Genomic DNA, 27,920 nt, shown 5'->3' with positions numbered 1-27,920 from the left:
AAATGGGCAGCCACCTGCTAGCTGGACGGGGCTGTTCTCTCACCATGAGATGCTCAGGCATCCCCCAACCGCTCCCCTTACACACACACACAGCAGCCCTCTAATTCCACCAAATCTACTGGGTTAAAAAACCTGGATGTAAAATGGCACAGAATGATATCCTTGTCTGGGCTACTACTATTATTCTTTGCAACCGACAATTACCTGGATTCCATCAAAATGCCCCCAAACACTATTTCATTAATTCTAGCCATCTCTGAACTGGTGAATATTGTCTCTTCTTGGGCTTTCTAGCACTGCTACTTTTCAGCAGAGACTTATAAAGCAGGCAAAGCCCCCCCAAACAATCAGAGGGTGGAGCCCACTGCACAGAGTCGAGATGAAAGGAAAGGCAAGGGATGACACAGGTGGGGCTGAGAGTTGAAGAAGTCACGTTGGAGAGAAAACAAGGAAAAAAGAGGGAAAGAGATCAAAAAGAGGGAGATCAATGGAGCTCAAAGTGGATCTCAATGGGCTGGTAGATTGAGGCCTTCTAATGCCAGTCACTGGAATCGTCTCCCTCTAAAGCGCTGGCCCGCAAAGCCGAGCAAAGTGATCCGACATGCGCAAGAGCTCAGGACTCCTGGCTGTTTCAAAGACCAAGGCTGGAGATTTCCCCGGGGGGGGGGGGGGGGCTCCCATTCAGACCTGGAAAGAGGTTTCCTCCGGGGACAGAGGCCCTGGGCCAATACAGATGCACAGTGTGGAGCTAATTTACTTTATAGGAGGGGGGAAAAGAAAACAGCCGTAGCCTTCTTAGTTGGCCCTAAATCTTCCTTCTGCTTTCTGAGGCTGGGAAAAAGGATTTGGGGGAGGAGGATGGAGCTCTGGCAAAGGTGCAGATAAACAACATGAGTCACAGGGAAGGAGAGAACAAGAGAATACTTACAGAAAACGTATCTCCATTGTTGATTCATTTCCCAGGCAGCGTGGAGGTGGAGAGGAGGGATTTGGGGACAGAGGCATACTCAAGCCCAGTAGCATGCTGCCACTTTAATAGGCGTGACCTGGGATAAGTCATTTAACTTCTCCGAGACCATTTCCTCTTCTACAAAATGGAAATAAAAATAGTTCCTACTTCACAGAAGATGAAACTCCTGGAAAGACGAAACACAATGATGCTGGTAACGTGGCTGTTGCTGGGTACCTACCTGACTCCAAATGATGGTTAGATCTTATTCTTCAAAGCATAATAATTTTTTTAAATGACTTGAGTGGTAATAGACCTTAAGACTCAACGAGAGTGAGGAAAAAGGTTAAACCCATTTTTAGGTCCAGGAATTTTAACTCTCCTTAGCAAATACTGGGACCAGAAGCTTCGTGTTGGCAGGTTCTCCAGAGAAACAGGAACCAAGAGGCTATATAATTATCAAGAGATTTATTTCAAGGCATTGGCTGGCAAGTCTGAAATTTGTAGGGCACGGCAGGTGGACTGGAAACTCGGGCAGGAATCGATATTTGCAGTCTCCACGCAGATTTCTTCTTCTTTGAGAAACCTCAGTTTTTGCTCTTCGGGCCTTCTAACTGATTGGACGAGGACCCCCCACATTAGAGAGGGCTAATCTCTGTTGCCTGAAGTCAACTGACTGTCGATGGAAATCACCTTGACAAAATAGCTTCCCAGCAGCCCCTAGATGAGCGTTTGATTAAGTCAGCAGGCACTGCCGACCGGCAGGGCCAGCCAGCACGTGGGTAGCTGCTCTCCAAAATCAAGTGCTAGAACGGAAAGAGGGACCAGGGACGTCTGGGATCCTAGGCCCGCCCCCTCCCACTGGGTAGGCCAGATATTTGCATCGGGGAGGGAGGGAGGGCCCCGGAAGGTACAGGGGGAAAGCGAGCTGCCGGGATGGAAGGTTAAACCGGGGGTTCTCCTTTCCACAATGACAAGGTTTTCCTCCGGGGACATGTCATGTTCTCAAACTTGGGTAGGTCTGCGAGGAAGAAGGGCCCCTGCCCACACGTCTTCCCGGGCGGGGCCTCAAGAGGCGCAGGAGGAGGGGGCGCCGTAGGAGGGAGAGGGGGTCTGAGGTCATCGCGCGGCCAGGGACACTCCGCCCTTGCGCAATGACAGAAAACACAGCGGACCAAAGCGCCGGTTCCACTCCAAAGGCGCTCGGACCCCTCGACCCTGGGGCCCGCATCCGCCAACACCCCGTCCGGCTTCCTTCCTCCCGTGGGTCGTTAGCACCCAGAGCCCCCGCTCGGGCACCCGCCCCCACCTTGCGCAGCGAGGCCGCTCCTGGCTGCGCGGCTGTCCAGGAAACAGGGTGGCCCCACACCTCGGTGGCTGCAGAGGCTTTTGCAGATGTGGGCGCTTTAGCACGCTTGCCTTCCCTGGCTGGGGGGAGGCAAAGCCACGCATCCCCGAAAACTGCTGCACTCAAACAGCAGCAGGGCCTGCGAGCAGCCATGAGGAGGGCTGGGTCAAACGCTGGCACACACACAAAATATTCATTATAGTAACGTGCCTCGTAAATAACATCAGAACCCAAAGGCCAGGAGGCCTCCAGAATCAGCTGGTGCTTGTACTAACACACACACACAGGATTCTAGAGTGCGGCTTACATGACGGAAAAGCTACTCTCCAGGACCTGACCTTGAGGCTGTCCTGTGAGTGCATCCTCCTGCTTGCAGATGGCACAACGTCTGAACCACCCTGGGAAAAGAGGATCTTCCTTATTTTTCAAGGCTTAATGGAAGAAATTCCTTAAAAGGCTGTGATAACTCGATTTCATAATCATTATTTAAGTACCAGCTAGCATCACACTCTCGCTTAGTACAGGAGAGAAACGTGGTTCACATTTTCCAAAGGTGAACAGATTATTGGTTGATACCTGTCCCCGACAGAAGCCATGCCACATGTCTCACTTGAATCTTTCCTGCTGCTCTTAACAACCTACTGTCAGCTGGTCAGTGCTTGATTAGAGACCTCATAGGATTCCAGTTCTAATGCTTCTAGGGTCTTTATTAGCTGCCAGACACTGAGAGTGGGGCTGGAAATGGACACGGGTCCCTAGTACTGCCACATGTCTTCCGTCACCACTGAGATCCTCACTTAAGGTTTCCTACCAGCGCCAAAGCAGACGTGCAATCGTGCACCATCTACTCTGTCCAGGCCTTTTAAATTATTACCAAATTTTAAAGGGAAAGAGTTGACATGTGACATTTATTGGTCCGCTTGGTAGAGAAACCCTCCTGGGAAAGGAAGACACCCCATTATCTTGATTCCAAGATCTGACTTGTGGCTCAGTCAACATTTTAGCATCTCCTTAAATGTGTTTCATTTCATTCCCTCAACAATAACCCACGTACCACACCAGTGACCACATCTCCGGTGTCCCAGCTCCTAAATCCTATTAGTGTTCAAAAAGCCTCCTGGTTGCAACATAATGTTCAATCAGTGCAGAGAAATTAATTAAATTAAAATTATTTTTATTGTGATTTAATTAGCTTGATCTAATTACTTTGTTCACTGACTGAGCATTCTGTCGTTACGGCCAGATCCTCTCTCACTCGTGGCATGAATGTTCCCATAGAGTTCCACATCTCCTCCGTTCAGCCAAGGGAGTGGGCTGGCGGGGTTTGCCAGAAACTCACGATTTATCACAATCAGCATCATCACAAATTAGAGGAGGCATCCAGCAAGGTGATAACTTCTAAATGAAGCGTCTTCGAGCAGGTCGCACCATTGGCCTCGGCTGTTCATCCGTCAGATTTTATAGTCAGGCCAACACCCTGTCCTCCTTGCTGGGCCTGCTTTATCACCGGGCAGCTTCTGGGAGCTCGCTGCTTCTTGGGGTGCCCAGGGAGAGGTTCTGCTTCTTTACAGGCTGCTGTCCCTCCACCTCCCCAGCCCCCCTCGCCTGCCTGCAGACCCCACTCCCCATGCCCTGTAGAAATTCCAGCTGGCACTCCCCTTCCTTTCCTTCTATGCCAGGGTCCTCTGCTGAGGTTCCCAGACTGAACTCAGCGTTTCCTTGGATGACGAACGTAGACAACAAGGCACAGGCGGTACCTGAGACTCTGTCACCAACAAACACCCAGATTCTGTCGTAATTACATGATGGTTATCCTGAAATCCCGTTTACTCATCTCTCCTTTAAACTAATGGTAGTTGTCAGAGCTCCAGCAGATGACACATGATCTCAATCTTTAGATGACAGGTCACTCCACAGCCCAAGGAACAACAGCCTTCTCCTCCATGTCCACACTCACATCTTTCAAAAATAAAATTTTCCTTAATTTTCCTAGATTTTAAATGTATTGGCTTAACCGAGGCACTTAAAACTGCACAAATTTATTTCCTTATGTTTTAGCAATCGTATTTCAATAGAGTTAACTTGCTACAATCCTGTGTACTTTCTTTTACGATCAAAACCTATTTTTCTGGGAAGGAATCAATATACTGTGCCAGACTGTTCTAACAATAGAGGAATAAGATTTTTGTTGTTGTTCCTGTTTCCTAAATCTGCTGTAACAAATTACCATGTAAGTGGCTTCAAACAATAAAATGTATTTTTTCAGATCTGGAAGCCAGAATTTCACCATCAGTTTCACTGGGCTAACTCAAGGTGTCGGCAGGGCCATGCCGCCTCCAGAGGCTCTAGGGAAAAACCTTTCCTGGCTCTTGCAGCTTTGGGTGACTGCCGGCATCCCACGGCTTGTGGCCACACCGCTACCATCACTTTGCTTCCTTCCTTTCTGTGTGTTTGTAATCTCCCTCTGCCGCCCTTTTGTAAGGAGAGTGTGGTAGACTGGATCATGCACCCACAATAAAAAATGCATTCTTAATCTTAATCCGGGTTCCTGTGGGTGTGAACCCATTGTAAATAGACCTTTGAAGATGTATGAAGATGTATTATCAGTTATGGTGTGGACTCATTTGTGAGTGGGATCTTCTAAGATCCTATTTAGGTGTGGCCCAACTGAATTAGCATGGGCCTTACTCTGTATTCCTGAAGTTCTTTATCAACAGAACAAATTCAGATGCCCCCTTTAGAGAAGGCTGCAGGAAGAAGCTGGAAGTCGGTGGAAACCAGAAGAGCAGGCAGAAAGAGAGAGCGGTCACCATGGGATCGGAGGCAGAGATCCCCAAGGAACCCCAAGGATCACGGTAAACCAGAACACTACAGGCTTTAGGGAGAAACGCGGCATTGCTGACACCTTGAATTTGGACTTCTCGTCTCCAGAACTGTGAGACAATTAATGTCCTTTGTTGAAGCCAGCCCACTGTGTGGTATTTGTCATAGCAGCTCTAGCAGACCAAGACAGACATCTTTGATTACAGTTAGAGTCATCTGGATAATCTAGGATAATCTTCTCATCATGAGGCCCTTAACTTAATCACATCTGAAGAGACCCTTTTTCCAAATACGGTAACACGTGCAGATTCCAGGGACTAGGACCTCCCATCTTTGTGGCCCAAAGCTTACTTCTTTATTGATGGTACAATTCTGGCCTTGAGTCTGATGACATAAGGGACAAAAAAAAAAAAAAGACGTAAGCAAACTGGAACCCAGTTAAAATAGATGTCCACACCAAAATAATTAATTAAGGATTGACGTGATAGTTGAAAGAGAAGTCAAGGCATTCTGAAACTTAAGTTTTCACCAAGGCTCTAGGAAAGGTAACAGTCCTGTTTCTTCAACTCCAGGTGAGCAGGAAAGCACCTGCTTTTCAGACCTGGCCCTTAGACCAGGTTTGGTTGTCAAGCCTGAAGATCTGACAATGCTCCTGGTGAATAGCTCGGCTTCTCCCTTCTCCAGCCCCAAAGCTGCTATATTTATTATGTCTTCTGCCAAGTGTTGAATGAGGAACTTAAGCTGCTGCCAGAAGTGAAAAAGAGCAGGGACTGTGTCTTTTTCAATTAACTAGAACAAGAGGATATCTTTGGCATGAGACATTTCAGCTCCTGATTAGAACAAAACCATGGTCAGGTGGGCCAGTCTGGAGACTATTTGCCTAAAGGAGTTCCAAGACCACCTCGTTAAGACATCACTAAAATGGTGCGTGTGCATCTCCAGGGGCCACTGCTCTTCCCCCCTCCCTGCCACCAGCTGTGCCTCTTCTGGTGCGATTTCATTCCCAGAGCCCGACTGCTCCCTCTGGCTGTCTTTAACTCTTCTTCTGCAACTGGAACCCCACTTTCCCCATGCTCTGTGCACCTCTAGCCTGTGTCTTTGCCTGCCCTAACCCTCCCTCTTATGATGCCCTCCCAAGCTGCCTCTCTCCACTGACCCATTTAATTTCTTCTGGGCCATGGGCTGTTTGTTCCAACATGATTAGATCCTTCTTAAGAACAAGAAAGATTTCTTAATTAAGCTGGAGGAGAAGGCAGGACAAGGATGAGGAAGGGTGTTGTCTCATTTCCTAGGTCTCTCATAACCAAGCACCACCATTTAGATGGCTTAAAATAACAGAAATGTGTGCTTTGGCAGTTCTGGAGGCAAGAAATCTGAAATCAAGATGTCAGCAGGCCCGTGTGCCCTCCAAAGGCTCTAGGAAAGGATCCTTCCTTGCCTCTTCCAGCCCCTGGTGGCTCCAGGCATTGCTTGGCTAGAGGCACCGTAGTGCCAATCTCTGCTTCTGTCTTCACAAGGCCTTCTCTGTGGGTCTGTTTATCCTTCCCTGTCTCTAAGAAGGATGCCAGTTGTGATAGTTTGAAGTTATTTTATGAATCCCAAAAAGATTATGTTCTGGAACTAATCCATTCCTGTGGGTGTAAGACCCTTTTGAGTGGACTACATCCGTGAGGCATGACTCAGGCTGAGTCTCCGCCCCCTTGCCGGATCTTATATAAACAGAGAAAGGAAGCACCATTTTTGATTCCTCCATGTGACAGAGGACTCAAGGATCACTAGCAGCCAAAGCTTAAGCTTGAAGCACCCAGGAGACTGGGACGTGAATCAGCTCAAGGCTGAAGAGACAAGTCATATGCCTAACAGCCCACAGCTGACCTCAGGAAGAAAGCAGAGCAGCCTGGAATGAGAGAGGAGACCCAGAAAGAGACAAGCCCTATGCCTGGTTGCCCACAGCTGAGCTCCAGATGAGGGTAAGCCCTGAGGGGAACAGCAGGGACCTTGGCAGAGATTGGCCGCCATCTTGCTTCCACACGTGGCAGGACACCAGGATCACCAGTAGCTGACTTTGGTGAGAAAGTGTCTCCACTGATTTCATGACCTTGAACTGTGATTTTTAACCCTAAATAAAGTTCCCATTATAAAAACCAACCCATTTCTGGTACTTCACATTGGCAGCCCTTTGGCAAACTAAGATACCAGTCATTAGATTGAGGGTCCACCCAAAGAATAAATCATCTCTTAGATCCTTAACTTTCATCAGCAAAGACTTTATTTCAAAATAAGATCATAGTCACAGGTACTGGGGTTTAAGACTTTCACACATCTCTTGGTGGGATACAACTCAATTTACTACAAAAACAAAAAGAAGAAGTAAGATCTTTCTTTTCCCACAAAAGCTAATAATACGGAGCACATATTAATGGCAAAAGGAGAGGGAGAGGGAAAGGGAAGAAGAGCTTTAGGGAAGTGGATTTGGCTCAACTGATAGAGCATTCGCCTACCACATGGGAGGCCCAGGGTTCAAACCCAGGGCCTCCTGACCCATGTGGTGAGCTGGCCCACGCTTAGTACTGATGCGTGCAAGGAGTGCCCTGCCTCACAGGAGTGTCCCCTGCATAAGGAAGGCCCACGCACAAGGAGTGAACCCCACATGGAGAGCCACCCAGGAGTGGGACTGCACACATGAAGAGCTGACACAGCAAGATGACGCAACAAAAAGAGACACAGATTCCCAGTGCTGCTGACAAGAATCCAAGAGGACACAGAAGAACAAACAGTGAATGAACACAGTAGACAATAGGGGGCAGGGAAGGGGAAAGAAATAAATTTTAAAAATAAATCTTTGAAAAAAAAAAAGAGCTTTAGTACACAAAAAGAAACAAAACATTTATGAAGACTCAGAGCAAATCTTTATCTATGAAATAAACTTACTCCAAAAAGCAGGGACTATGTTAGCACAATCTCTTAATTTGTATTTTTAACAACGTTGAGAGGCAACGAAGAAAGTAGTTATAAAGAGGAAAAAAACTGATGGATATTCATATCAAATGAATATTGATTATTATTGAATTATTGATTTTTTTAAACTATGATTGGGGTAGAATGACAGATTAAGTTTTCCAGACTTGGCAAAGCTATATCTCCTAACCTACATGCTCTAATTTTTTTAAACTTCTTATTTTGAAATACTTTCAAATTTATAGGAGAAGTGAAAAATATACAACCCCATACAGAAAACTTTGACATACTCCCCACCCAAATACCCAGATCCATCAATTTTTAATGATGCTTTCCCAGTGGCATTAAATCTGTCTCTCCACCCATCTATCTTTCTATTTGTTTAGTTTCTAAGCATTTGAGAGTAAGTTGCATAAATCATGCTCCTGAACATATAATAGGTCCATGTACATTTTCTAAGAAAAAGGATATTCACTTATGTAAAAACCATATATAGTTATCAAGCTCAAGAAATTTAACATTGATATAAAGCTGACAGTCTATACTCCAACTTTTTCATCTGTGCCAATAATGTCCTTTTGAGCATTTTCTCCTTTATTATTAGATCCAGTCAAGCATCATGTATTACATTTAATAGTCACTGTCCCTTAACCTCTCTCTCCTGTTTTTAAATGGTAGAAACATATATACAACGTGAACTTCCCCATATCAACCACTTCCAAACACATAATGAGTTTAATCACACTCAGAGTGCTATGCCACCCTCACCACCATCCATTATCCGAAGCTCTCCATCACCTCAGAGAAACCCTGCACCCATTACACATTAACTCTCCCATTTACATCCTCCCCCACCCAAAAACCTGTTCTCTACTTTGGTCTCTATGAATTTGCTATTCATACAAGAGGAATCAAACAATATCTGTCCCTCTGTGCCTGACTATTTCACTCAACATGAGGTCTTTAAGTTCCAGCCATATAGCAGCATGCATCAGAACCTGACTTCTCTCTAGGGCTGAGCATTCCACTGCATTCATACATCATATTCTATTTGTAAATTCATCTGCTGATGGACTTTTGGGTTGCATCCACCCTCTGGCTCTGTTAACATGCTGCTACAAACAATGGTGTACAACTCTCTGTCCAAGTTCCCACTCTCAAGTTTTTGGCATAGGAATATAACTACAAGTAGGTTTGCTGGGTCATATGGTAGTTCCATGGCCAACTTCCTGAGAAGCCACCAAACTTCTCCACAGCAACTGACTGCACCATTTCATATTCCCACCAATAATCTACTGAAGTTCACACTTCTCTGCATCTTCACCAGCACTTGTTACTTGCTGGGTTTTTTTAAAAATAATAGTCATTCTACTGAATGAGAAGTGATATCTCACTGTGCCTTTGATTTGCATTTCCTCAATGGCCAGTGATATTATCTTCTCATGTGCTCATTTGCCACCTGTAAATCCTATTTGGAGAAATGTCTGTTCAAGTCCTTTACCCATTTTTCTGTTGAACCCTTTAGGAACACTTCTCATTTCTTTCTCTGCATATTTTCCTGTGAAACTTAAATTTGACATTCTAAATCCATAACAATCTCATTAGCTTTGATTCCAACTTAACTTCAGCAACATACACTCACTAGCTTCCTATAACCCTCCATCCCTTTAGTTTTATATATAATAGTTCTTGTCACAAATTATATTTTTACACATTATTGTAAGTCCCAAACAATTGATTTATCATTACTTTTTAATGCATTTGCATTTTAGATCCTTAGAAATTAAAAAAGTAAGGTTACAAGTTTATATAGATTTCAAAGAGAGTCAGGAGGTAATTTGCATTTATGCAAGTCTCAGGCATATCTCACTAACTGTCACAGTAAACAAAGCTTACAACAGGGGGCTCATGAGGGCTCTAGAGACATCTGGACACTATAAGCAAGGAACACTCCCCATGAAATCAGCACTTCATCGGTGGACCTTACCTTGGAATATATGATAACCTATTTCCCTGCTGTAACAGAGTTAGGCTCATTTATAATTTCCCTATACATGATTCATCTACCCCTTCTATTTGATTCTATAATTAGCACTGTGCTGGTCAAATATGTGTCCCAGAGACCTAAATCTTTGATCTATTTATATGCCAATTGAGCCCTGAATCTCAGCAGAGTTGCAGCCATCACCTACTCTCCAGTTCATTGAACTCACCCAAGGCAACTAACAAAATGATGATGATGGGCAACCCCATCCCTAAAAGCAAAGAGGTATCTACTACAGCAAGCAAAACAGTTCCTTCCATCTGCCCCATGAAATCTAAGCACCCTCTCAGTCTGAAGCAGAACAGGCATCACTATCCCCTGATCCTCAAGACCAAGGAATGAAAAAACAAGGGGGAATGCAATCATGGACCAAAGTAGACTTACGATTATTGTAGTAACAGAAGAAAATGTAACATTGATATAAAGATAGCAGTTACCAGAGGTTCTGAGGGGAGGAGGAAGGAAGAAGAGGTGGGCATTTTTAGGGTATTAGAATTGTTTTGCATGATTTTGCAATGACAGATACATTTTGTCAAAACCTAAAAAATTGTGTGGTGCAAAGTGTAAACCATAATGTAGACTATAGACCATGGTTAGTAGCAATGGTTCAATATTTGTTCATCAATTGCAAAAAATGTGCGATACACATGTAAGATGTTATTAATAGGAGAAAATGTGAGAGGGAGAGGGGGAGGGTATATGGGAATCCCCTATATTTTTGATGTAACTTTTCTGTAATCTAAAACTTCTTTAAAAATAAAGTTATTTTAAAAATGAGGTTAAACCAAAAACACAACAGTACTGGCATTTGTATTTACCCATGTTCTTAACTTTCCTGGAGATCTGTATTTCTTCATGCAATTTTGATCTATTGTCTATTGTCCTTGCCTTTCAACCTGCAGAACTCTCTTTAGCATCTCTTATAGGATTGATCTAGTGGTGATTAACTCCCTCAGCTTTTATTTACCTTGGAATGTCTTCATTCCTCCTTCATTTTTGGAAGAGTTTCACCCGATATTGAATTATTGTTGGCAATATTTTCCTTTCAGCATTTAAATTATATCATCCCACTGCCTTCTTGCCTCCATGATTTCCCATGAGAAATCAGCACTTAGTCTTACTCAGGCCACCTTGGACATGACACATTGCTTCTCTCTTATGGCTTTCAGAATTCTCTCTTTATCTTTAATATCTGCCAATTTGATTATTATATGTCTCAGTGTAGGTGTATATAGGTTTATCTTGTATGAAGTTCATGGAGCATCTTGGATGTGTACCTCCATGTCTTTTGCTAAATTTGTAACATATTCAGTCTTTTTTAAAAAATATTCTCCCTGCCCCTTTCTCTTTTTCTTCTTTTGGGATTCCCACAAGGTATATATTGGTACACTTGATGGTGTCCCCTAGGTCTCTGAGGCTCTGCTCACATTTCTTCATTCTTTTTTCTTTCTGCTCCTCAGACTGAATAATTTCAATAGTCTTATCTTCAGTTTCACTGATCTTTATCTTCTGCCAGCTCCACTCTGCTGTTGAATCTTTCTAGGGAATTTTTTAATTTCTGTCACTGTAATCCTCAGCTATTCTTGACTCCTATTCATGATTTCTATTTATTGGCATTTTCATTGTGTCCATCTATTGCTTTAATGATTTCCTTTAGTTCTTCATCCGTGTTTTCCTTTAGCTCTTTGATCATATTTAAGACGATTATTTTTATTTTTTTTAAGATTTATTTATTTATTTCTCTCCCCTTCCCCCCACCCCAGTTGTTTTCATTCTCTGTGTCTATTTGCTGTGTCTTTTGTCCACTCCTGTTGTTGTCAACGGCATGGGAATCTGTGTTTCTTTTTGTTGCATCATCTTACTGTGTCAGCTCTCCATGTGGGCGGTGCCATTCTTGGGCAGGCTGCACTTTCTTTTGCGCTGGGCAGCTCTCCTTACGGGGCGCACTCCTTGCGCGTGGGGCTCCCCTACACGGAGACACCCCTGTGTGGCATGGCACTCCTTGCACGCATCAGCACAGCATGTGGGCCAGCTCCACACAGGTCAAGGAGGCCTGGGGTTTGAACCGCAGACCTCCCATGTGGTACAGCCCTAACCACTGGGCCAAGTCCGCTTCCCTAAGACCATTATTTTTAAATCTTTGTCTGATATGTCCAAGTTTTGGTCTTCCTCACTGATGGTTTCTAATTCTTTATCCTGCTCCTTTGCATGAGCCACCATTTCCTATTTCTTTGTATGTTTTGGAAACTTTTGTTGCATTCTAGAAATTTTTATAGTTGAAAGTATTATTTATGAAATTTAGACACTAAGGCATCCGTTTCTTAAGTTTGTTTCCAGCTAGTTTTGATAGAGATTTCCTTGAATGCCACAAACAGAGAGAGAGAGAGAAAAAGAGAGAGAGAGAGAGAGAAACAGAGAGACAGAGAGAGAGAGACAGAGAGACAGAGAGACAGAGAGAGAGAGAGAGAGAAAAAGGAGAAGAGAAGAGAAGAGAAGAGAAGAGAAGAGAAGAGAAGAGAAGAGAAGAGAAGAGAGTGAAAAAAGAAAAAAAAAAACTTTCTCAGTCTTTAAAAGAATGGCCTTTGTACATGTTCTCCGTCAAAGCTCAGCTGTCTTAACAATAAATTTAGATAATAGAGCTTGGGGCACAAGTGTAAGGTCCCCCACATTTCATCTACACATGTGTCTTGGGCATATGTGATGGCCATAGAAATCCCCCCTTTTACATGGATCCGAATTTCCCATTTCCCTAGGAAACTACTTCCTTATGGTCCTGGGCATTGCACTGTATGCCTCACAGCCAACAAACATTTGCTCTGAGTAGCTGCAATTTGACTTTTCTCCTACAGTGTTTTGTAGGATAATTCTGATAGCTGCCTTCTACACACAGGACAGGTTCTGGGATGGTAAGCCTGCAATGAGTGTCTTGGTTCAATCCTTCAGGCCACCACCAGACATATGGGCCCAAACATGCATATTCCCAGTATGTGCAAGAGGACTGTTCTACTCCTTTCAGAACCAGGACTAGGGACCCACGTTGGGAATGGGGCCTGACTCCATGCTGAGCCAGAGAGGTATGGGAGAGGAGCCAGCCAGTGTGCCACAAAATCCTACTGCTTTTTTTTTTCTATCTGGTTGCGTCATCATCTTTTTGGTGCATCGTTTGGCCACGCAGGTGCCTGCACCTCTCTGTGCAGGTCTGGGACACCTTTTTTCTTTTTTTCTGTTACCAGGAGGTCCCAGGGATCAAATCCAGGTCATCCATATGGTAAACTGGAACTCAATTGCTTGAGCCACAGCTGCTTCCCCCTATTCCTTTAATATTGCATTTTTCTTTATTTGGCACTTACCCTGTTACTACAATTGTTTATTGCTTCTTGAGCTCTGAGAAAGATGGTTTGCCAGCTCTTGTTTCTTGTTCAAAGCTTCTGTAGGGGAACAGAGCCTCCAGGGTGTTCACCCTACCATCATGATGACCAGACCTCAGATATGCTGTTTTGCAATATGACATTGTTCCTCTTTCATTAGGAAAAAGAGTCTGTTTCTCCCCATCCTTGAATCTGGGTAGGCCCTATGACTTCTCTGATCAATAGAATACGGTCAACTGACCTGGCAACTCTTCCTTCCTGCTCACTGGAAGCTAGAATTGAGGCAACAGATGCAACCACCCTGAGATGACCATGCCACGAGAAAGCCAAGCCACATGAAGAGGCCCTGAAGGGTAAGGCGCCATGGAGAGTGAGCAAGAGATGCTAAGAAGGACTGAGGCATCAGCCACAGGGTTGAAGATGCTAGCTTGGACTTGTACCCTCCACATGGAGGCCATGTGATCAAAGGCACACCATCCAGTCAAGCTTACCAAATTTTTTTGCAAGTCACAAAGTTTTGGGAGTAGTTTGTTAAACAAAAATAGATAACTGGAAGAGGCACTCAACAGCAGGCTGGGATATGCCTTCCTAAAACAGATGAATTTGATAAATGTACACTTGCTAAATGTTGAAATCCCAAGCCCTCTTCCCCAACAGAGCTCCCAGAACACAGGCAAAAGACTGGGAAATGTTCCTCCAGGGACTCTGCCCAGCTCTAGAGGAAAGATCCATAGCAACTGACCTGGGGCTTCTCCAACAGCCATCTAAGACAGACCACTCTGCAGAAAAGCTCACTTTCAGCAAGACCCCACTCCCAGGTAGACACCTCCCAATCACTTTAGTCCCCAACCCTAAACATGTGAAACAATCCAGGATGACTAGACAATTGAAGAAGACTTTATCATTAAAGAAAGAGAGAAAACATGCAAAGAAAGGGGATTTGGAGGAAACCAACTATACAGGGTAAACAAAACAAAACCAAAAAAAACCCAAACAAACTATCATACTGTCCTCAGAGATGTAGGAGAAGGTACCATATCTATAGAACAGGAGCAAGATACTATTAAGTAGGAAAAAAATAGAAAAGTGCTTTTAGATATTAAAAATATGACAGCATAAATGAATGACTCAGCAGAAGAGTTGCAAGATAAGTTGAAGAAACATTTTAGAAAAGAGACCAAAAGAGAGAGATGGAAAATAAGAGGAGAGAAAAGATTAGAAAAATTAAAAGAACAGTACAGAAAGACCAATACCCAAAAAATAAAAAAGTTCCAAAGAGAGACAACAGAGAAAATGGAGGAGAGGAAATCACCCACAAAGTACTTCAAGAAAATTTCCAAAAATTGAAGGACATGAGTTTCCTGAGAGAAAGAGTTCACTGAGGCTCACCAAAATGGACCCACACCCAAATCATATGCTATTGGAATTTCACAACTCTGGTGACAGAAAGAGGATTCTGCAAGCTTCTAGAGAGAGAAAGGTTGCTTACAAAGGATAAGGAATCAAATGATTTGAAACTTTTTGACAACAACAAAGGAAGCTAGAAGACAATGGCCTCATGCCTTCCAACTTCTGAAAAAATATTTCCATACCGAACTCCTCTACCGAGACAAGTTACCAAGCAAGTACATGGGTAAATGGAAGACATTTTCAGACAAATGAGGTCTCAAAAAATTTACCTCCCATTCACCTTTTCTAAGAAACTCCTGGAGGGTGTGTTCCAGAAAATAGAAGAAAGAATCAAGAAGGAGGAAAATATGAGATCCAGGAAACAGGCTTCATCAATAAAGGGAATTCTCAGGACATGAGTGAAGGGGGATCTCAGAAGGACAGTAGCTCATTCATACAAGAGCTCCAAAGTTCATCAGAAGCTCCAGGAGAGGGAAGTGAACTTGGCACAGTGGTTAGGGCGTCTGTCTACCACATGGGAGGTCCATGGTTCAAACCCCAGGCCTCCTTGACCTGTGTGGAGCTGGTCCACACACAGTGCTGATGCACACAAGGAGTGCTGTGCCACGCAGGGGTGTCCCCGCATAGGGGAGCCCCACATGCAAGGAGTGTGCCCCATAAGGAGAACCGCCCAGCGCGAAAGAAAGTGCAGCTTGCCCAAGAATGACGCCGCACACACAGAGAGCTGACACAACAAGATGACACAACAAAAAGAAACACAGATTCCCGTGCTGCTGACAATAACAGAAGCGGACAAAGAAGAAGACACAGCAAATAGACACAGAGAACAGACAACGGGGTGGGTGGGGAGAGAAATAAATAAATAAATCTTTTTAAAAAAAAAAAAAAGAAGAAGCTCCAGGAGAAACTTCTCCTGGAAGTTGAAGCAACAGAAGGTCTGATGTGAATGTTTATCTCGAGGGAATTGAGGATTGATAAATGCATGGCAAAACCAAATAAATAAACAAGACAATTATAATATAGAGCAACACTCTCCTGTAGAAACATAAGGTGAACCCCAAATGTAATTTAAAATTTTCTAGTAGCCACTAGAATAGTAAACATTAAACAACACTTAAAAATTTTAATAATATTAAAAAAGTAAGCAGCTGAAAATAATTTTAATATATTTTACTGTACCCAATATATATCTAAAACATTATTTCAATGTCTAATCAATATGAAATTATTAATGAGCTATTTTATATTCTTTTTGCATTGTAGGCCTTTGAAATCCAGTGTGTATTTTGCACATGTAACACAACTCAATTTGCACACTGAATTTTCTCAAAAATCCTTGATTTCAGATATATTTATTTTCATAAAGTTTACAGTAAAAAAAAAGTTATTTACATGCCCAAGTTGTTCCAAACATACCCAAAACTTTTCCAAAAACCATCAAAATTTTAAAATTTGGATGTTAATTAAAATTTAAATCATATTAAAAATCAATTCCTCTGTCACACTAACCACATTTCAAGTACTGAAAAGCCACATGTGTCTACTGTGTGAGAGCTCAGAAGCTATTTGGAGAAGGAAAAACAATCCTAATTACTATGTTGCTACATGGCTCAGCTCTGAATAACATACTCTGAGTATTGACCTAATGAAAATTATAATATGAACTACATTGGGACAACAGGGAATGGAAAATATTCATTGTGTCACGGACAGAGAGGAAAGACAACTAAACCCCCCCCCCCTCCTTCCTTTGTGCAAAGTCCGGAGATAGTACTGACATTTGAAAACATTAAAAAGTAGCAACATAATCCCATTCAATAGAAATATAGAAGTTAATACAAAAGAAATCCATCAATACAGCTTCCAGCGACTGCCTCTGACTTAGGAGAAATAGAAGGGGAAGGAAGCTTGGGACTTGTGATTCTCTTCACAGGCCTCCCAGAATTGTTGACTCTTTGAACTCACGCATGTTATGATTTTGATTTTTAGAGAGATCTTTGGAAATGGTCACTGGAAGTCCTTAGTGTAGAGCGAGAATTTTCCATGTAACATTGCCAACGTGGAGTTGTCATTTTAGGAAGTGTCAGGAGAATGAACTAAAGCTGGGAGGCAGCCCCAAGTGGAAAAGGAAAAGCACAAAAAGGGAAAGAGGATGCCGGTGGCTGCAGACACACCTGCTGGCCAAATCCCAAAGCCCACTCTCGGTGCCCTTCCCCTGAGCAGGCCAGACGAGGCTTTAAGGAGATTACACAAAATGCGCCCCTCAGCCTCCTGTGGACAGAGGACCTGCAGGCGAAGGAAAGTACATTCTCAGAAGATGAAGATTGCACAGACCAGTACGTGTTCACGGCATCTCACTCTCCCCACGCTCAGAACTGCCCCTCGGCTGGGTCTGACCGCTCCCTCGTGCTCCCCCCCGCCCCCGCCTGGGTTTCCTGCCTCTGTGCCCAGGCTTTTGTGCCCTCACCCTAGAATGTTCCCCACGCCCCCTCCTCCCAGCCACCCCCTCCCATCCTTCACTGCCCTGGGCAAAATTTCTTGTGCCGTTTTGTTTTCCCAGACCCTCCTGTCCTCTCCAATCATCTTCTTAATCTCCTAGAGCTCGTGTGCTGGTCTTACACCGTCTGGGCCTTACTGACATGGACTGTTTTGAATTACATGCTATTATTTCACATATTCCTTCCAGTGTGCCTTATAAGAACAAGGACAATGCTATATACTTCTGTGTGCCGCTATCATACCTAGCACAGTATTAACCCACAGTATTTGATGACCAGATGATTGACTGGTTTTGATGATGATGCTACATATGCATTTTATAGTACCTCTTATCACAGACACTATGGCATTTGATAGATAATGATGGATTCGGTAGATAGATAGATAGATAGATAGATAGATAGATAGATAGATAGATAGATGTTATAGAATTTTATACATAGGAATTCAGGTACAGAGTTCAGTTAATTATTTCTTCAGTTCATGGCACATTATCAAAATTGGTCAGTTCATGATCTCTCTTTTCCTTTATTTGAGCTTTTCCCCTCAATTCTCCATTCCCATCACCTGTCTTCTCCTACACCTCCCCACCCACCCAATAGATACCAATCGAATGTATTGATACATTGAAAATGTATCTATCTTAAAAGTATGATGTTGTTTGTATGTATATGCTTTCCCTCACATTATTTAAATGGTAACCTGCTATAGATCTTGTTCTGTTTCTTACTGTTTCATTCAACACTCTTTTCTAAAATACTATGTTGCTGTATATGGCCCTTATTCATTGCTTGGGATTGCTATGTGGTATTCCCCTGTAAGCTTCCTCCACATTTCCTATATTTATTCCCCAAATGATGGATAGCTATGTTATCTCCAACTCTGTGAAACCTGAAATAATGCTGTGACGAACATATTACACATTTGTTTCCTTAAGGACATGTGCAAGAGTTTCTCTGGTATGTATTGAGATTGCTGTGCCATGGCATAAAAAAGTATACTCTCTGGCTAAGTGCTTTTCAACTGCCACTCTCCAGTATGGTTACTCCCATGTCTCTTCCACCAGCTGTGTATGAGAATTCTTTGCTGTATAGTTTGGAGCTGACTGTCACATACAATGTGGTAGAAACCACTCTGGCAGCACCATTGTGCCCATCAGAAGATAGAGCTTATAGTTTGTTCTCATCTCCATGAAAAGGAGAAGGCATAAGGGACAGAAGGCTGCCGCTTAAGGGTCCACTTCCTGGGCCACCTCCCTTTGATGTAGGGTCAGGAATAAGCTCGGCGAGAGTGGCTGCTCGCCCAGTCTCTCCGTTCTGTGCCCCTGGCTCTTGGCTGTATTCATTAGAGCACAACTTGCTCAGAACAGCCCTTTGCCTCATACCCCCAAAGGTGCTCTAACACGGGAAAAGAAAGAAAGAGGGAGAACTAAGAAGGGATTAATTCAGAATGTCTGAATGCAGTTTCTTGAACAGTCACCACACACACGCACTAATCCAGAGGCTATATGCTTCTGAGGTTGACATCGCTATCTACTGCCTGGGCATTTAACGAACCCCCTCCATTTGGGCTCCCTGCCTCCTCTGAGTACTGTTCTGCAGCCACCAACCTTCTCTCAATGTGGCCTGTACCTTCTACCTATCCATCTTGGAGCTTGAAGATCAGAAATCTCGAGTACCCTGTTCCCACTTGGCCTCAGCAGTCAAGGCTGGGGGACTGGTGGTGGAATCGCAGATCAGAAGCAGAGGCAGAGGAAGGCAGAGCATCTGGCTTCGAGCAGCGCACGCTCTCCTTCCTGGGCCCCACACTCCCCGTGTGCCCCTCTGCTTCCTTTCCTTGATTCCCACCATCTGGGATCCACCTATGAATTGACAAACTCCTGCCTGGTCACATCTGGTTTAAGAGAAAGAAACAAGGAGTTAGGAGACCTAAACTAATAGGCAGCATTTGGCATGTACAATAGAAGCAGCTGCTGTTTATAGCCCTTTTTTAGGGTGGCCTCAAGCTGGACTCCACACTTCCCCTCCCTGACTTTCCCCTGTGGGGCATTGTTTTACACAGAGCATCTGGGACCGCACCATCTTGCAACTCCAGGAAAAAAATCCACGAATCTACGAAACGATCATGGAATCTCTTCCTGGGAAAACTTCCCAGCCCAGCTCCTGAGTAACTCCTAATTATAAAGCAGGTCCATCCTGTTCCCAACTCCTTACTTTTTCTACCCATTCCATGGGACTACTATAAAGGTCAGCTAGTCATCTATCCATAAAAAGGTTATCCCTCCAAACCTTTTCCTGCACAGCAGCCTACGAGGTTCTGAAATACTCCCAATTTCTTAACTGGAGGGAAGAAATCCATCTAATCCCTTCTAGACCAGCAACACGCTGCAGAGGCAATGAATAGCAAGGACCTTCCCAGGCACCGTCCTGCTTGGTGGCGGTGCCTGTGCTTCTTTCCTGACCGCAGGGTTTCTCTTTCCTGGTCCTGTACCCATAGAAACCAGCGTGGAGGCTGGCGGGTGGCCCTGCAAGCGTCATCTGACTCCACCACCGCCCTTCCAATACCCAGCCCCGATTTCAGACGCATGAGCTGGCTCAGTTGGGCAAGGTGGCGCCTAATTACCTCCCTTCTGTTTTTTCTCCTTCCTTCCTCTCTTGTCCCCTCCCCTCCCCACCCCCTCAGAGGACAGCCTTTCCAAGAAATAACACCCGCGCGCGCACCTGGCCTGGTGAGATAGGGAGGCTCACCATGGATACCGGGCTAGCATTCCCACTCGGGCGGCAGCTCCTGGGAATAAGTAACTATCTCTAGAATGCTACCAACTCCAGATGTGCACCGACTAGTGCCTGGAGACGCCGCTTCCCTGTCTCATTATGCCTGTTTATTCCACAAGTTTCATATATGCATGTCGAGCGTTCAGAAGGGGAGGGGAAAAAATGGAAAAATGGTAATCTTCCTTTTAATATGCTACCGCATGCCAGCCACGAACAGCTGTGCACACACCACATGTTGGACTGGACATGAAATAGAGCCCAAGACCATTTTTTAAGCCTTCATTCCCAGGGCTGACAAAACACGTTTACTTGGAGGGAGGTCACACAGGCTTCCTTCTGCATAAAAAGGTGGTTTTGAAATAGGTACAGCCATCTGGAAACAGCCTCCTCCCTATTGATATGTAAAATGCACATATTATGCCATCTTGTTGGAGACCTTGCAGCAGGAGGCTGGGACCACACAGGCCCGTAATTGTTTAAACACACAGCCTCCGGTTCTTTGCCCTGCTTACCTTGCTCTTAAAAACCACTTTTGCGAGCAGTCTAGGCGGCTCTGGACAAGTTGGGGAGGCAATTCGCTCGCGGTACATTCATCGACATGCAGAGGGAGTGTCCCGGAGTCCAGATTTTCGGGGGAAGTCACTTGAACGTTCTCCAGTGCTGCTCCAGGCTTTCTAATAAGAAGGAATATGTCAAGTGCATGACTGGGAGCAAACAACAAACACGCCATTGAAATGATGATCCCTGCTCATCAGAGCCTCGCATTTGCCTCCCTCCCCAGAAGAGTTAGATCCCACCTTTAATAACCGGGTTTTGCAAGCATTTTTAAAAAACAGCAATGGGTCCTCCATTGCTAATTGATCTCCTTGCAGTTCGTGAGAGGAATCTGTAAGTTTATAAATATTTGCTCCTTTGCATGAGTTTCCCCCTTTCCCCCTCCCCCCAAAAGGCTTTTCATTGTGCAGCTCTTACCCATCTAAATTCTTGTGACCTCTGGAGCTCTTTCACTTTTGTTTGTTTTGTGTCTTCCCTTTTTATTTATTGGGCGTGTTTTTCCTCTCTGCTTTCTTTTCTTTTTATGGTATGCACAGCTATGTTCTATGGGCAGCATAATTCGGCTGCCTGGCGATTTTTACTGGCATCCCCAAGCCGGACACTATTCCCAAAGAAATCCCAGAGCTCTGGAGTAGCACGAAGGGTTAAGCTGTTAAAGGCCCAAATAGCAGGGCTCCTGTTACTGAGAGAGAGAAAGAGAGAGCAGGAGCGGGAGCAGTGCGAGGCCGCGCCGGCTGGAAGGAGCAGACCTCTCTAGGTCAGCTTGCCCTTTACATTGTGAAGAGCTGGAGAGAGGCTAATAAACCCAGCCGCCTATGGCAAAGGTAATTTATTTTCTATTCCTAGTCATCACATGCCATATTTTTTGGAGGGGGAGAGAAAATATAATTCAAGGAAAATGATCAACAGTGAAAGAAAAAACAATACCAAGTGCCGCTCCCACCCTCAAGTTAAGAGAGCGTGTGCCTGCCTCTGCCCCTTTGTGCTGTGCTTCACATCCTGTTTGTATGCCAACATCTTCAAAGTGCCCTACCTCAGAGGCGGGGGGTGGGGGCCGGGGGTCTGCCTAGCCCGCGGGCAGTGACCATTCTTGGGGGGGAACCCAAGGACCCTGCGATCAGCAGCCCACAGGTGTAGGCCCACGCTTTTCTGCAGAGGCGCCCTCCCTTCCCAGGCCCGCCCCTCGGCAGACACTTCCATTTGATTTATGAATAGGCTCTTGACTGGGAATAATTACAGAGGGACAGCTCTGCGGCGGCTTTCCTGAGCAGAACGTGGAGAGCAGCGGCCCCGGAGCGCCCCGGGAGCCCGGCCCCGCCGGCAGCCCGCTGGGCCCCCGCCTCGCCCTCGCCGCATTTTCCGGGGCTGAGGTCATCGGGCTGCGGATGAGGTAACCGCGCGGCTCGCCCGGGAGCCGGGAGGGGTTACCAGATGACCGCGCCCGTGAGCACGGCGGGTCCCCGCGGAGCCCGCCGACAGCTGGGCTCTGCGGCCGGCTGCGGGCCTGGGGAGCCGCGGGGCTCCGGGACCCGCCTGCGCCCTTAAAGGAGCCAGGCCGCTGCCGGCGCGTCCCGCCCTCGCCGACGCCAGGGCCTCGGCCGAGAGCCGCATCCACGCGGGAGGAGCACCGCCTGGTCCCGGGACAGGCCTGGACAAGGGCCCGGGGGAATGCTCAGCTCAGCCCGGAAAGGAGGAGGTTTCCCGGGCAGTCGCCACTGTGGGCCGAGGGGTGTGGGGTGTGGGTGGGTTACCAGCCAGTTGCGCTCACCAGGTAAGGGCGGATCCACCGTGTGGGTGTTGAGACACGTCTCCTGATAGTCTCTACGTTAGGAACATGGTTGGAAAGTGAGCATTTTTTTTTAATGGAGAAATATTTTTTTAACAAATCAATTGTATTGATACATTTTAATAAAACGTAAATTCATCCGAAGTGTACAATCAGTGGTGTTTGGTGTAATCACATATACATACATTCAACATTTCAATCATTCTTAGAGCACTTTCATTATTCCAATAGTAATAATAGGGACGGGGACTTGGCCCAGTGGTTAGGGCGTCCGTCTACCACATGGGAGGTCCACGGTTCAAACCCCGGGCCTCCTTGACCCGTGTGGAGCTGGCCCATGTGCAGCCCTGATGCAGGGGTGTCCCCAGGTAGGGGAGCCCCACTGCGCAAGGAGTGCGCCCGGTAAGGAGAGCCGCCCAGCGCAAAAGAAAGTGCAGCCTGCCCAGGAATGGCACCGCACACACGGAGGGAGACCTAAGGCAGCAAGATGATATAACAACAACAAAAAAAAAAGAAACACAGATTCCCATGCCACGGACAAAAAAGTAGAACACACAGCAAATGGCAAATGGACACAGAGAACAGACAACTGGGGTGCGGGGAGGGGGGAGAGAAATAAATAAATCTTTAAGAAATAATAATAAACAAGGGAAACGGACTTGGCCCAGTGGTTAGGGCGTCTGTCTACCACATGGGAGGTCCACGGTTCAAACCCGGGGCCTCCTTGACCCGTGTGGAGCTGGCCCATGCGCAGTGCTGATGCGCGCAAGGAGTGCCCTGCCACGCAGGGGTGTCCCCCGTGTAGGGGAGCCCCACGCGCAAGGAGCGCGCCCCGTAAGGAGAGCCGCCCAGTGTGAAAGAAAGTGCAGCCTGCCCAGGAATGGCGCCGCCCACACTTCCCTTGCCGCTGACCACAACAGAAGCGGACAAAAGAAACAAGACGCAACAAATAGACACAGAGAACAGACAACCCGGGGAGGGGGGGAATGAAATAAATAAATAAATGTTAAAGAAAAAAAAAGAAATAATAATAAACAAAAAACAAAGTTCATCACCTTCCAAACTCTCTATGCTTCCCCTGCCATACATAGCTGCTATTCTTTTTCTTTCTCTCTAGTATATTTGTATTTAATTTTGTAAAAATTGTCTTATGTATGCAACATCACTCACATTTGTGTCTTAAGAAATACATTTTTAAAAGCTTTTCGAAGTGATAGACTCAGAGATGCATTTCTAGAAGTGGAGCTGTCCTGTGCCAGCATCCCAGTTTCCCATGATTCTCAAGGTCAGAAAGTTATTTCCAAGGTCAGCTGAGGTTTCCTAAATTCTCCATCTATCTCATGCATTTTTCATTCATCCTTATTTTACCAAGCTCCTACCTTGTTCCAAGCACTGGGAAGATGGCAGGAAACATCCCATCTTTGGTGCCCAGCTTCGTGGAGTTCACACAGTAGCAGACAATCTACCGAGTGATTGCAGTAAAGGATGATACATGTCACGGAGGGAAGTACAGGAGGTACACAAGCAGAGGGCCAGGGCCCTGTCCCAGTCTAGGGACTAGGGACAGCCCCTTGGAGAAGTGCACATGTAAGCCAAGACAGAAGGGTAAGAGCAGGAACAAAAGTAAGGGCTGCAGGGCAGGGCCTGGCTGCCACTCGCAGGGGTTTGCTGTGCTTTGGACACTGCAGGGCACTGTACATGCCTTGGAACCTCCCTCTGGGGTAAGTCTGTCAGTCTCCCCATTTCACAGGAGTCCACAGAGGCTAGTTAAGCAACTTATCCAAGGAAGTGGTCGAATCGCGACTTGAACCAAAATGGGGTAGACACCCAGATCCTTAATATCTTCCACCCCAAGCACAGTGACACCAAAACCAGCAGACCCTCCGGCCCAGGCATAGACTCTGGCCCCTGCCAGCAACACAGGAAGCTGGCTGGGCAGTGGAGCCAGAAGGTCCCGTAGAAGAGAGCTGGGATGAGGAGAGCATTATGGGAAGAGATAGAGCAAATCTATGTGTAAGCACAAGATCTATGTGTAAGCACCAAACAAACATGAGAGAGGAGCGAGGAGAAAGAAAAATTCAGCTGGAGGGGATATGGACACTGGGAAGAAAAGTAGAGGAGATTACAAAAGCAATTTGGAATTTTGCAAGTCATAATAAGGAATTTGAACATTTTCCTTAGGGCTACGGGAAGTCATTGAAGATCTTTAGGCAGATGAATGAGATGATAGGATTTGTTTGTTTGAAATATCCCTCCAGGCGCACTGTGGGAACTGGACTGGAGACCAGTGGAAGGTGTGTTGCAATAATCCAAGTGAGAAATGATAACCAGGACTAAGTAGGAGCTGCAGAGATTGTACTGATGAAATGATTTGTCTTCTGCAAGGAGGTAGGATCAACAGGATTCAGGGATCAACTGGACATGGCACAGTGTTTGGGTGTGAGAGGGTAGGAGGGCAGGTTAAGGACAGGAGCCATCCTGATGGATCTGGAGGATACTGGAGGAAGATCAAGTTTGGAGATGCCCATTAGATACCGGGGCATGCAGCTCTGCAGCTCCAGAACAAGATCTGGTCTGAAAATAGAGATACATGGTGTCTTCCTTTCCTAGGGCTACTGTAAGAAAGTACCACAAACTAGGTGGTTTTAAACATAGACCACTGGAGTGCTGAAGGCAGGGAGCGGGAAAAGGAGGTGTCATATGGGGGCGTTTTCGAGGATTGGAGCTGTCCTGAATGAGATTGCAGGGACAAATGCAGGACATTATATATCCTGCCATAACCCACTGAATGGCCTGGGAAAGAGTGTAAATTAAAATGCAAACAATAACCCATGCTGTGTAGCTATGCTCCACAATGTATTCATCAAATGCAATGAACGTACCACACTAATGAAAGAAGATGTTGATGTGGGAAAAGTGGGGGGGGGGGGGTGAGGGGAATGGGACATATGGGAATCTCCTATATTTTTTTAATGTAACATTTTGTATGATCTATGTATCTTTTAAAAATAAATAAAATATATATTAAAAATAAATTTTTTTAAAAAAAAGAAAGAAATGGATTGTCACACAGCTCCAGAGTCTAGACGTCCAAAATCCAGGTGTGAGCAGGGCCATGTGCCCTCCGAAAGCTGCAGGGGAGACTCCTTTCCTGATCCTCCTGCCTTCTGGAAGTTTGCTGGCTATTATTGGCGTTCTTTGGCTTATAGCCACAACACTTCAATTCCTGCCTCTGTTATCACATGACAGTCTCCCCTCTGTGTCTGTCTCTTTCTTCTCCTTTTCCTATAAGGACTCATATTGGGTTAGGGACATGCCTTACTCCAGTAGGACCACCTCTTTCTTTTTTTTTTTTTTTAAGGAAGTACCAGGGTTTGAACCCAGGACCTCATACATGGGAAAATGGGAAACAGGCCCTCAAACACTGAGCTACACCCCAGACCACATCTTAATTTATCTACAGTAGGACCTCATTTTGCACAAACTCAACACATGCAAATTAGGGTATATGTAATTGGCACTCGAAAAACATGAAGGCAGAGAGAAAGAGAATTAAAATTTTGTTATATGATTTCTATGATTAATTTTGTTTATTTATTGTTACTAGAGTGTTTACTTGCCTCATTTTAAAAATGTGTCATAGGTATGTTTGTACAAGAAATACTTATTAGATAATGGGGTTTCCTCTGATTTTCAACTTATGCAAAGGGTCTTGGAAAGTATTGGTTGTGTGAAATGAGGTCCAATTGTAATTCCAACTGCAATGACTATTTCCAAATACAGTCACTTTTTGAGATATTGGGGGTTAGGACTCAGTGGTATCTTTTGGGGGGACAGAATTCAACCCTGAACACAGGGCAATCAACCTTCAAGAGTCCCTTGACATGACTGAGACGTTAGTAATACTCCATTGTTTTAAATTGGGTTTTTCAGGTACTTGGGAAAAGACACAGTCTCCCCACTGGAATATAAGCTGTGTGAGTACACAAACATTTTTGTCTTGTTCTCCACTTGTTCCCCAGCAAATGGCATATGGTCTAGGACATGGGATATGTTTCACAAATATTGTGGGATAGAGAACTAAAGGATAACTTTTTCTAAAATAAGATTATTAAAGGAATATAGGCAAAGCATTTCAAAAAAACTTTAAAAATATTTCAGCCATGAAACAGATTGAAGTCCTGATGCATATTACAACATGGATAAACCTTGAAAACCCTACATACAGTAAAAGGGGTCAGACACAAAAGGATAAGTAGTGTATGCTTCCACTTACATGAAATCTCTAGAAGAGGCAAATTCACTGAGATATTAAGTAGATTAGAGGTTACCAGGAGGAGGGTGGAAGGAGGAATGGGGAGTCATTGTTTTTTTGGGTACAGAGTTTCTGTTTGGGACAATGAAAAAGTTTTTGTAGTGGAAGCTGGTGATGGTAGCACAACATGGTAAGAGTTTTAAATGCCACTTAATTATACACTGAAAAATCGTGAAAATGGCAAATGATATGCTACCACAATAAAGTTTTTACGTTTTAAAACATACCAAAGAATTTAAGGTTTAAGATTTAGATTCTTGGGAAGCAGACTTGGCTCAATGGATAGGGCGTCCGCCTACCACATGGGAGGGCCACGGTTCAAACCCCGGGCCTCCTTGCCCCGTGTGGGGCTGGCCCACGTGCAGCGTTGATGCGCGCAGAGAGTGACGTGCCATGCGGGGGTGTCCCCTGCATAGGGGGACCCCACGCACAAGGGGTACGCCCCTTAGGGAAGGCCACCCAGTGTGAAAGAAAGTGCAGCCTGCCCAGGAATGGCGCCGCACACACGGAGAGCTGATGCAGCAAGATGATGCAACAAAGAGAGACACAGATTCCTGAGCTGCTGTCAAGAGTGGAAGTGGACACAGAAGAGCACACAGCAAATGGACACAGAGAGCAGACAAATGGGGGGGGGGGGAAGAAGAGAGAAATAAATTAAAAAGTAAATCTTAAAAAAAAAAATGATTTAAGTTCTCCCTGGAAAAAAATTCTCTGAAGCCCTCCCACCTGAGCGTCCTTAGGTAAGACAGGAAATGACATCATCTGGGGTAGAGCCACCTCCAGGGTGGGGCAACTGTGCCTATGTTTCTACAGCATTCAAGGCTTACAGCATTTATGTTCTATCCTTCACTCCATTTGGGTCTTTCTTGCTTTGTCCATATAGGTTGAATCTAAAATTTCAACCCACAGACAACAGCTGTAACATACTGTTATTGCATAAATATCATTCACTGCGGCACCAAGTAGCGTAACTGACCTCAGAGAAATTCATTGCAGCAACCAGACTATATGTCGCTAAGCCTGGGCTGCAAGGAGCATGTTCCAGTCCCCAAGATCAGATGCATTCTCTTTTCTTACATTACATCAATGGC

General features: G+C 45.1%; 1 long non-coding RNA gene across 1 annotated transcript in view; it reads right to left on the bottom strand.

The window, feature by feature from the left end:
* Positions 1 to 24,010, bottom strand: part of LOC139436399 (uncharacterized) — a 41,012-nt gene extending 17,002 nt beyond the window's left edge. The window contains exons 1-3 of the long non-coding RNA XR_011645627.1: positions 23,894 to 24,010; positions 22,497 to 22,549; positions 20,686 to 20,847 (exon numbers count right to left, since the gene is read on the bottom strand). This is a non-coding gene — a long non-coding RNA (uncharacterized lncRNA). The remainder of the gene's footprint in view (positions 1 to 20,685; positions 20,848 to 22,496; positions 22,550 to 23,893) is intronic.
* Between the last annotated feature and the right edge of the window lie 3,910 nt (positions 24,011 to 27,920).

Source organism: Dasypus novemcinctus, chromosome 14, assembly GCF_030445035.2.
Source record: "Dasypus novemcinctus isolate mDasNov1 chromosome 14, mDasNov1.1.hap2, whole genome shotgun sequence".
Taxonomy (NCBI): domain Eukaryota; kingdom Metazoa; phylum Chordata; class Mammalia; order Cingulata; family Dasypodidae; genus Dasypus; species Dasypus novemcinctus.
This window is presented reverse-complemented; position numbering and strand designations above follow the sequence as displayed.